The sequence below is a fragment of the Arachis stenosperma genome, chromosome 4 (assembly GCF_014773155.1).
Source record: "Arachis stenosperma cultivar V10309 chromosome 4, arast.V10309.gnm1.PFL2, whole genome shotgun sequence".
Classification (NCBI taxonomy): Eukaryota; Viridiplantae; Streptophyta; class Magnoliopsida; order Fabales; family Fabaceae; genus Arachis; species Arachis stenosperma.
In genome coordinates, this window is record NC_080380.1 from 84,280,580 (window position 1) to 84,292,611 (window position 12,032).

The following is a 12,032-nucleotide window of genomic DNA, read 5'->3' on the forward strand; positions in this document are numbered from 1 at the left end:
TTTAAACGCTAGAAAAGGGCAGCAGATTGGTGTTTAAATGCCAAAAATGCCACACAGAGGGCGTTTGAACGCTAGAAAGGTGCAGGGATGAGAAATCCTTGACACTTCAGGATCTGTAGACCCCACAGGATCCTCACCTACCCTACCTCACTCTCTCTCCTCTTCACACCCCTCTTCCCCATAACCCATTCGCCACACACCTCCATCTCCTCCTTTTCTTCTTCTTCTAATTATTTCTTTCTTCCTTTGCTCGAGGACGAGCAAACCTTTTAAGTTTGGTGTTGGAAAAAGCTTTGCTTTTTGTTTTTAATAACCATTAATGGCACCTAAGGTCAGAGAAACCTCTAGAAAGAGAAAAGGAAAGGCAATTGCTTACAACTCCGAGTCATGGGAGATAGAGAGATTCATCTCAAAACCCCATCACTAGAAAGAGGATGGAGCAAACAAGAGAGCCCTCTCTTGGACCTCAACAAGAGCATGAGGAAGTCCCTCATAAAAAAAAATTCTTGAGATGCCTCAAGGGATGCACTTCCCTCTACACAACTATTGGGAGCAACTAAGGATAGGAGCACCAAAAGCACTCCATTATCCTCCATGAAATCAGAGAGGACCAAAAAGCTATGAGGGAGGAGCAACAAAGGCAAGGAAGAGATATTAAGGAGCTCAAGCACTCCATAGGATCTACAAGAGGAAGAACTAGCCACCATACTGAGGTGGACCCATTCTTTAATTTCCTTGCTCTTATCTTTCTGTTTTTTGGTTTCCTATGATTTATGTTTGTCTATGTTTGTGTCTTTATTACATGATCATTAGTGTCTAGTGTCTATGCCTTGAAGCTATGAATGTCCCATAAATCCTTCACCTTTCTTAAATGAAAAATGTTTCTAATTGCAAAAGAACAAGAAGTACATGAATTTCAAATTCTATCTTGAAATTAGTTTAATTATTTTGATGTGGTGGCAATACTTTTTGTTTTCTGAATGAATGCTTGAACAGTGCATATTTTTTATAGTGAAGTTTATGAATGTTAAAATTATTGGCTCTTGAAAGAATGATGAACAAAGAGAAATGTTATTGATAATCTGAAAAATCATAAAATTGATTCTTGAAGCAAGAAAAAGTAGTGAAAAGGAAAAAGCTTGCGGGAAAAAATGGCAAAAAAAAAATAAAGAAATAAAGAAAAAAAAGAAAAAAGCAAGCAGAAAAAGTCAATAGCCCTTTAAACCAATAGGCAAGGGTAAAAAGGATCCAAGGCTTTGAGCATTAATGGATAGAAGGGCTGATGACAAGTCATCATATACCCATTTTTCAAGCTAATTTCACTTGTTTTATTAGCATTTATGCACTTTCTTGCATCCTAAGTAAGTGATTTGGAGTGAAAATGCATAACTTCTTTAAATCAAACAACCATCATGAAATTAATGTTAACTCATGAGGTTTAAGCTAAATTTAATTGAATTTTAATTGATTTATAAGCCTCTTGAATTTAGTGATACTTGGAGTGGTTGTTTTGGTTGATTGTAGGTGAAGAAAAGAAGAAAATGGAAAAGCGTGGCCTAAGGAAGTGTGGCCCAAGGAGAAGAAAATGTGGTTAAAGAGAGAGGAGGTGTGGCGCACAAAATGAGGAAGGCAAGTATTGCCCTCCACAAGGGCACACTGCCCTCTAGGAGGGCAACATAAGGGAACAAAGCATGAAAGGCAACTCTGCCCTGCCCACTACAAGGGCAGAGCACAAATCTGTGCCTTGGAATCAAGAAGAACAAAACCTTGCCCTGCCCTCCACAAGGGCAGTATCGGGCTCACCAAGGGAAGAAAATCAAAGGAAAATGTCCACAATGCTTGCCACAAGAGTTGAACACGGGACCATGAGGAAGCAAGGAATTAAGCTTCACTTTGGTACCAAGAAAGCCAAGGAAAATGGGTAGCGTGTGTAGCATCCAAGCTTCGAACTCGGGACATCAAAGTGGAAACACTGCCCTGCCCTCCGCGAGGGCAGGGCAGCATTTTGTTGTGGCATGAATCTGGCGCACCAAGGCACGATTCTGGTGCACAAAGGCACGATTCTGGCAGCACCAACAGCGCACCACAGCACAATTCTGGCGCACCAACTTTTTCTGCCCTGCCCTCCGCGAGGGCAGGGCAGCATTCTGCGCACCAAGCCTGCACCACGCCGCACCACGCACGCACCAAGCACCAAATTCTACCCTGCCCTCCACAAGGGCAGGGCAGCCTCCTGGAAGCAACTTTTCATGGGCCAAAAATTGAATTAAAAATCCAATTTAATTCAATTCTTCACCAAATCAAAAGCCCATCCAAATCCCAAGATCCAAGAATAGAAAGTGTATAAATAGGAGTTAGTTTGATGTAATTAGCACCTTTACTTTCACTTTTGAACTTTTGACATTTACCTTTTACTTGATTTTTGAATTTAATACTTCCTTTGGAGCTTTGAATTCTGCAACCTCTCTTGGTGACTTCACTGAGATTTCAGAGAATTGGGGAGGAGAATTGATCTCTCTTCTTCCTCGTTCTTGCCTGAGCACTTTTAATTTTCTTGTTTTGAGTTTTGGGTGTGAAGAGTTGAGGAAATTCTGTCTCAACCTCCATTCAAAATCTCTTTAATTCCTTTCTGCACAATTAAATTGAATTTCAATTTCCTTTACTGCTTCTTCTTCAATTTCTTGTTAATTGCTTTGTGAGCTTGGATCTGGGAAGGCAATTGAGATCTAGGCTTTGCTACCTAGTCTCTGGAGACATGAGATCCCAATTTACTTTTGGTTCTTCTGTGAACCTCTGCTGCACTTTATTTCCTTACTGTTTGAATCATAATTGTTTCTAATTCAATTCCTGCTCTATTGATTGTTGCAATTCACATTCTCTTGCTTAAATTCTGAAATCCCTGTCCTCAAATCCCATTTACATTCAAGCAATTTATATTCCTTGCAATTTAAGTTACTGCAATTTACATTTCTTGCACTTTAAGTTTCAGTCATTTACTTTCTTGTTCTTTAAGATTCTGCAAGTTTACTTTCCTGCTCTTAAATTTACTGCAATTTTCCCTTCCCCCTTTACATTCCAAGCAATTTAGCTTCTGTTAAAACACAAATCACTCAACCAATACTTGATTCGCTTGACTAAGCCAACCACTAAACTAAAATTGCTCAATCCTTCAATCCCTGTGGGATCGACCTCTCTCATGTGAGTTATTATTACTTGATGCGACCCGGTACACTTGTCGGTGAGTTTTGTGTCGGATCGTTTTCCGCACATCAAGTTTTTGGCGCCGTTGCCGGGGATTGAAATAGATTGACAATGATTAAGTGAAGTGGAGGTTTAGATTAAGCACTTTTTCTTTTCTGTTTCTCTAACACACTAACTGTTTGAGAAATTGCCGCTATTAACTCACTAACAATTTATCTCAAATAACTGCACTCAATTCTCAAGCGTGCTGTTGTTTGGTCATCCTGATTGTTTGCGTACCACAGGAAATCGAGTCTCTACAGACAAAGGGTATCATGACATGAAGCCACCACTTATTACACTCATCAAGAACAATTGTTCTTATGACGGAAATCCATCGGAAGATCCTCAGCAGCACATATCCACTTTTTTGAAGACTTGTAATGCAGTCAAAACCGATGGTTCAGATCATGACACTTATAAGATCCTGTTATTCCCCTTCTCATTAAAGGGTGAAGCTGCATAATGGTTTGAAACTTTTCCCCAAGGAAGTATCACTAGTTGGGATGATTTGGTTACCAAATTTCTGGCCAAATTCACCTCATCTAGACAGATCATCCAGCTGAAAGAGGAGGAACATCTATTCACACAAGGGGACGAAGAACCACTCTTTAAGGCCTGGGAAAGATACAAGAAAGCGACTGATAAAGTGGGCTTCCGAGCGTTCTATGAAGGATTGACCCCAGAAATAAGGAAAGCAGTGGACTATTTCTCAGATGGCCTACTCAAAGCAACAACAACTGCCCAAGGAATTGCAGACTTCAATGACAAAGGAGTCAACAACCAACATTCGTTTGAGAAACCACAGAATGAAACTTCAGAAAAAGAAGTGACGAATATTGAAGGGGCGAATGCGTTCAAGGACTTAAACAGACAAATGCACCATCAACCACAGCAAAACATGGAGCTATCTGCTGCAGTGAATGCCAAATTTCTACCATGGAGACCCCATTCCTATCTGAGAATGAGGGAGTCTCAACATCAAGAACAAGAAAGTTTCCACCAGGGCAACTCCATGACCACAAACAATCAACATCACCCACCCACTAATACCACTCAAAGCCAACACTCACAACACAGACACTCCCAGACTCATCTCAACTGGAGAAGGAACGAGTACCAAAATCACAAACCAAGGGACTTCAATTATAACAACCCCAACTTCACAAACCAACAAAAACACCATTACAGCAATAACAACCACTACATGCCACCACCACACCCACCCTTCCCACCTTTAACATCTCATAACCAACCAACCTCACAAGACTCTCAGAGAATCACAAACTTGGAGATCCTAATAGAGAGAATGATGAAACACCAAGAGGAGACAACAAGGAATCAAGAGATGTTAATCAGAGGAATTGAGGAGCAGATAGCTCAACTGGCGAAGTACTTCGCAGAAATGGGTGAGAAGAAACCAAATACTTTCCTCAAAACCATTGATGACAAACCAACCAACAACGAAGATGCTACAAAGAAGGAAGGATGGAAGAGGATCATAAAGGACAATGAGAAAATAATGGACAAAGGAAGTACCAGCCAAGAAAAACACAACAAGGAATTCTTTCAAGGAGAGACAGAGGATAGAACTAAAGAAAAGCAGAAAATCCCCACTGGAAAATTTTCACTAGGGGATAGAGTGATGATCAATATTCAAACCATGAAGGTGTCCCCACAGTTGTCTGATCACTACATTGTAACTAAGATCCTTCCACAAGAATTTATAGAGGTCATCAAAGAGGAAACCGGAAGGAAGTTCATAGTGAAGAAAGACAAGCTAAGGGACTGGGATTTTCAACCTCCATGATCAGCAGAACAGAAGATGTCAAGCTAGTGACAATAAAAGAGCGCTTTGGGAGGCAACCCAACCTGAGGTAGTTTTCTTTTCATAACTTTTTTAATAAAAATGTTGAATAATTGGTATGTATTGCAAGAAGCTAAGTTTGGTGTTGCACACCTGATGAGCGGATAATTTATACGCTTTTTGGCATTGTTTTTAGTATGTTTTTAGTAGTTTGAGTTGAGTTTTTAGTATATTTTTATTAGTTTTTAGTTAAAATTCACTTTTCTGGATTTTACTATGAGTTTGTGTATTTTTCTGTGATTTCAGGTATTTTCTGGCTGAAATTGAGGGACCTGAGCAGAAATCTGATTCAGAGACTGAAAAGGACTGCAGATGCTGTTGGATTCTGACCTCCCTGCACTCGAAGTGGATTTTCTGGAGCTACAGAAGCCCAATTGGCGCGCTCTTAACGGCGTTGGAAAGTAGACATCCTGGGCTTTCCAGCAATATATGATAGTCCATACTTTGCCCAAGATTTGATGGCCCAAACCGGCGTCCAAAGTCACCTTTAGATTACCCAGCGTTAAACGCCGGAACTGGCACCTAAATGGGAGTTAAACGCCCAAACTGGCATAAAAGCTGGCGTTTAACTCTAAGAAGAGTCTCTACACGAAAAATGCTTCATTGCTCAGCCCAAGCACACACCAAGTGGGCCCGGAAGTGGATTTTTATGTCTTTTACTCATCTTTGTAATCCTTAGGCTACTAGTTTCCTATAAGTAGGACCTTTTACTATTGTATTTTCATCTTCTGATCTTTGGAACCTTTTTCTTTAGATCTTTTGATCACTTTGGGAGGCTGGCCATTTGGCCATGCCTAGACCTTGTTCTTATGTATTTTCAACGGTGGAGTTTCTACACACCATAGATTAAGGTGTGGAGCTTTGCTGTACCTCGAGTATTAATGCAATTACTATTGTTCTTCTATTCAATTCCGCTTGATCTTTGTCCAAGATATCACTTGTTCTTCAACTTGATGAATGTGATGATCCGTGACACTCATCATCATTCTCACTTATGAACAAAGTGACTGACAACCACTTCTGTTCTACAAGCAATAAGGCTCTAGTGAATATCTCTTTGATTCCTGATACACGATGCATGGTTGATCGCCTGACAACCGAGTGCTCGCCTGACAACCGAGCCAGCCATTCCGTGAGATCAGAGTCTTCGTGGTATAGGCGAGAACTGATGGCGGCATTCAAGAGAATCCGGAAGGTCTAACCTTGTCTGTGGTATTCTGAGTAGGATTCAATGATTGAATGACTGTGACGTGCTTCAAACTCCTAGCAGGCGGGGCGTTAGTGACAGACGCAAAAGAATCACTGGATTCTATTCCGGCCTGACCGAGAACCGACAGATGATTAGCCATACTGTGACAGAGCATAGGAACGTTTTCACTGAGAGGATGGGAGGTAGCCACTGACAACGGTGAAACCCTTGCATAAGCTTGCCATGGAAAGGAGTAAGAAGGATTGGATGAAGACAGTAGGAAAGCAGAGAGACGGAAGGGAAAGCATCTTCATACGCTTATCTGAAGCTCTCACCACTGATATACATAAGTACCTCTATCTTTATCTTTATGTTTTATTCATATATCATCTATACCCATTTGAGTCTGCCTGACTAAGATTTACAAGGTGACCATAGCTTGCTTCATACCAACAATCTCCGTGGGATCGACCCTTACTCGCGTAAGGTTTATTACTTGGACGACCCAGTGCACTTGCTGGTTAGTTGTGCAAAGTTGTGTAGTGATCACAATTTCACGCACCAAGTTTTTTGGCGCCGTTGCCGGGGATTGTTTTGTGTATGGACAACTGACGGTTCATCTTGTTGCTTAGATTAGGTATTTTTCTTCAGAGTTCTTAAGAATGAATTCTAGTGTTTCATGATGATCTGCTGAAATCTGGCTGGCTGAGAAGCCATGTCTAATCTTATTGGACCGATTTTTCAACTTATTATCACAAGAGCTTGTTGATCTCTATCAATCTTGCTATTGGAGCAATGATCTGCTAAGGCTTGGCTGGCCATTGGCCATGTCTAGTGTTTTGGACCGAAGCTTTCTTTGAAAGCTTGGCTGGCTGTGAAGCCATGTCTAATTCCTGGACCAGAGTCTTAGACTAGCATTGCAATGATTCCTGGAATCCAAATTAAGAATTCTGAAACCTTTATTTTCCATTTTCATATAATTTTCGAAAAAGCACAAAAAAAATTACAAAACCATAAAAACCAAAAAAATATTTTATGTTTCTTGTTTGAGTCTAGTGTCTAATTTTAAGTTTGGTGTCTTGTATGCATTGTTTATTTGATCTTGGTTCTATTTTCAAGTTAATAGTACAGGGAACTGAAGATTCAGAACATGCAGCAGAGGAATTACACAGAAAAAGCTGGGCGTTCAAAACGCCCAGTGAAGAAGGACAGACTGGCGTTTAAACGCCAGCCAGGGTACCTGGTTGGGCGTTTAACGCCCAAAAGGGTAGAGTTTTGGGCGTTAAACGCCAGAATGTGCACTATTCTGGGCGTTTAACGCCAGGATGGCACAAGGGGGAAGATTTTGTTTTCAAATCAATTTTTTTCAAGTTTTCAAAGTTTTTCAAAATCAAATCTTTTTCAAATCATATCTTTTCAATCAAATGTTTTCAAAATCAATTTCTTTCCTTTTTCAAAGATACTTGCTAACAATTAATGATTTGATTGAACAATTCAAGTATGTTGCCTTTTCTGTTGAGAAAGGTTTAATGTTTGAATCATATCTTTTCTTGCTAGGCAAGTCATTAATTTTTCAAATCAAATCTTTTTAAATTGTTTTCAAAATCATATCTTTTCAATCATATCTTTTTAAAATCATAACTTTTCAATCATATCTTTTTAATCACATCTTTTTCAAAATAGTTTTCAATCAAATCTTTTTAATTTCTAATTTCAAAATCTTTTCCAAAAATCACTTGATTTCTTTCCCACTTTTATTTTCGAAAATCAATTAAGTGTTTTTCAAAATGTTTTTAAAATCTTTTACTTAATTTTCGAAAATTACTTCCCTTCTTCTCACATCCTTTTATTTATGGACTAACACTATTCCTTAATGCAAAATTCGAACTCCATCTTCTTTGATAAGTTCGAATTTTCTACTTCTGCCTTCTATTTTTCTTTTCCTCTGACACCTCAAGGAATCTCTATACTGTGACATAGAGGATTCCATATTTTCTTGTTCTCTTCTCTTTCATATGAGCAGGAGCAGAGACAAAGGCATTCTTGTTGAAGCTGACCCTGAACCTGAAAGGACCCTGAAGCGAAAGCTAAGAGAAGCTAAGGCACAACTCTCTGTAGAGGACCTAACAGAAATCTTCAAGGAAGAAGAACCCATGGCAGCCGAGAACAACAACAATGCAAGGAAGGTGCTGGGTGACTTTACTGCACCTACTCCCGACTTCTATGGGAGAAGCATCTCTATCCCTGCCATTGGAGCAAACAACTTTGAGCTTAAGCCTCAATTAGTTTCTCTAATGCAACAGAATTGCAAGTTCCATGGACTTCCATTGGAAGATCCTCATCAGTTTTTAGCTGAATTCTTGCAAATCTGTGACACTGTCAAGACTAATGGGGTTGACCCTGAGGTCTACAGACTTATGCTATTCCCTTTTGCTGTAAGAGACAGAGCTAGAATATGGTTGGACTCACAACCTAAAGAAAGCCTGGACTCATGGGAAAAGCTAGTCAATGCCTTTTTGGCAAAGTTCTTTCCACCTCAAAAATTGAGTAAGCTTAGAGTGGAAGTCCAAACCTTCAGACAGAAGGATGGAGAATCCCTCTATGAAGCTTGGGAAAGATACAAACAATTGATCAGAAAGTGCCCCTCTGACATGCTTTCTGAATGGAGCATCATAGGTATTTTCTATGATGGTCTATCTGAACTGTCCAAGATGTCTTTGGATAGCTCTGCTGGAGGATCTCTTCATTTGAAGAAGACGCCTACAGAAGCTCAAGAGCTAATTGAAATGGTTACAAATAACCAATTCATGTACACTTCTGAAAGGAATCCTGTGAACAATGGAACAAGTCAGAAGAAAGGAATTCTTGAGATTGATACTCTGAATGCCATTCTGGCTCAGAATAAGATATTGACTCAACAAGTCAATTTGATTTCTCAAAGTCTGTCTGGAATGCAAAATGCACCAAGCAGTACTAAGGATGCTTCATCTGAAGAAGAAGCTTATGATCCTGAGAACCCTTCAATGGAAGAGGTGAATTACCTAGGAGAACCCTATGGAAACACCTATAATTCTTCATGGAGAAATCATCCAAATTTCTCATGGAAGAATCAAGAGAGACCTCAACAAGGTTTCAACAACAATAGTGGAAGAAACAGGTTTAGCAATAGCAAGCCTTTTCCATCATCTTCTCAGCAACAGACAGAGAATTCTAAGCAGAACTCCTCTGACTTAGCAACCATGGTCTCTGATCTAATCAAAACCACTCAAAGTTTCATGACTGAAACAAGGTCCTCCATTAGGAACTTGGAGGCACAAGTGGGACAGCTGAGCAAGAAAGTTACTGAACTCCCTCCAAGTACTCTTCCAAGCAACACAGAAAAAAATCCAAAAGGAGAGTGCAAGGCCATCAACATGGCCGAATTTGGAGAGGAAGGAGAGGAAGTGAACGCCACTGAGGAAGACCTCAATGGGCGTGTACTGACCTCCACTGAGTTCCCCAATGAGGAACCATGGGAATCTGAGGCTCAGAATGAGACCATAGAGATTCCATAGGACTTACTTCTGCCTTTCATGAGCTCTGATGAGTATTCTTCCTCTGAAGAGGATGAGTATGTCACTGAAGAGCAAGTTGCTAAATACCTTGGAGCAATCATGAAGCTAAATGACAAGTTATTCAGAAATGAGACTTGGGAGAATGAACCTCCTTTGCTCACCAAAGAACTGGATGACTTGTCTAGGCAGAAATTACCTCAAAAGAGACAAGACCCTGGGAAGTTTTCAATACCTTGCACCATAGACACCATGACCTTCAAGAAGGCTCTGTGTGACTTAGGGTCAAGTGTAAACCTCATGCCTCTCTCTGTAATGGAGAAGCTAGGGATCTTTGAGGTGCAAGCTGCAAGAATCTCACTAGAGATGGCAGACAATTCAAGAAAACAAGCTCATGGACTTGTAGAGGATGTTTTGGTGAAGATTGAAGACCATTACATCCCTGCTGATTTCATAGTCCTAGAGACTGGGAAATGCATGGATGAAACCATCATCCTTGGCAGACCCTTCCTAGCCACAGCAAAGGCTGTGATTGATGTTGATGGAGGTGAACTGATCATTCAAGTGAATGAAGAATCCTTTGTGTTTAAGGCTCAAGGATATCTCTCTGTCACCATGGAGAGGAAGCATGAAGAGCTTCTCTCAAATCAGAGTCAAGCAGAGCCCCCACAGTCAAACTATAAGTTTGGTGTTGGGAGGCCACAACCAAACTCTAAGTTTGGTGTTGAACCCCCACATTCAAACTCTAAGTTTGGTGTTGGGAGGTTCCAACATTGCTCTGAGTATCTGTGAGGCTCCATGAGAGCCCTCTGTCAAGCTACTGACATTAAAGAAGCGCTTGTTGGGAGGCAACCCAATGTTATACTTTATCTATTTTCTTTTGTTATTTTATGTTTTTTTTTTGTAGGTTGATGATCATAAGAAGTCACAAAATCAATTGAAAAAGCAAAAACAGAATGAAAAACAGGAAGAAAAACAGCACACCCTGGAGGAAGAACCTACTGGCGTTTAAACGCCAGTAAGGCTAGCAGGTGGGCGTTTAACGCCCAGTCTGGCACCATTCTGGGCGTTTAACGCCAGAAAGGGGCACCAGACTGGCGTTAAACGCTAGGAAAGGGCAAGAACCTGGCGTTAAACGCCAGAAATGGGCACCAGCCCGGCGTTTAACGCCAGAATTGGCTTAAAACGTGATTTTGAATGCCATTTGGTGCAGGGATGACTTTTTCTTGACACCTCAGGATCTGTGGACCCCACAGGACCCCCACCAACCCCACCACTCTCTCTCTTCTTCACCCATTCACCAATCACCTCAACACCTCTTCCCCAAAAACCCTTCACCTATCAAATCCCATCTTTCTCTTCACCACTCACATCCATCCTTCATAAAACCCCACTTACCTCACCCTTCAAATTCAAACCACTTTCCCTCCCAAACCCACCCATACATGACCGAACCATGAACCCCCCTCTCCTATATAAACCCTTCTTCACCCCTTCATTTTCACACAACCTAAACACCACTTCTCCCCCTCTTTGGCCGAACACAAAGCCATTCCCTTCTTCCTCATTTCTTCTTCTACTCTCTTCTTTCTTCTTTTGCTCGAGGACGAGCAAACCTTTTAAGTTTGGTGTGGTAAAAGCATTGCTTTTTGTTTTTCCATAACCATTTATGGCATCCAAGGCCGGAGAAACCTCTAGAAAGAGGAAACGGAAGGCAAAAGCTTCCACCTCCGAGTCATGGGAGATGCAGAGATTCATCTCAAGGGTGCATCAAGACCACTTCTATGAAGTTGTGGCCTTGAAGAAGGGTCAACTTTGATCAAAAGTGGACCAAGTCCTCATAGACATTTGTGAAGAGGGCGCTCAATGGAAGAGAAATTCAAAAGGGAAGCCGGTTCAACTGAGAAGGCATGACCTCAAGCCCATCACTAAGAAAAGGATGGAGCAAACAAGAGACCCCACTCATCATGAGATCCCTGATATGCCTCAAGGGATGCACTTTCCTCCACAAGACTAGTGGGAGCAAATTAACACCTCCCTAGGAGAGTTGAGTTCCAACATGGGACAACTAAGGGTGGAGCATCAAGAACATTCCATCCTCCTCCATGAAATTAGAGAAGATCAAAGAATCATGAGAGAGGAGCAACAAAGACAAGGAAGAGACATTGAGGAGCTCAAGCACTCC

At 41.0% G+C, this 12,032-nt stretch overlaps 1 non-coding gene across 1 annotated transcript; it reads right to left on the bottom strand.

Annotated features, from left to right (window-relative positions):
- Positions 1–8,845: 8,845 nt before the first annotated feature.
- On the bottom strand, positions 8,846–8,953 carry LOC130977877 (small nucleolar RNA R71). The gene has a single exon (XR_009085550.1). It is a non-coding gene; the product is annotated as a small nucleolar RNA R71 (small nucleolar RNA).
- Positions 8,954–12,032: the final 3,079 nt, after the last annotated feature.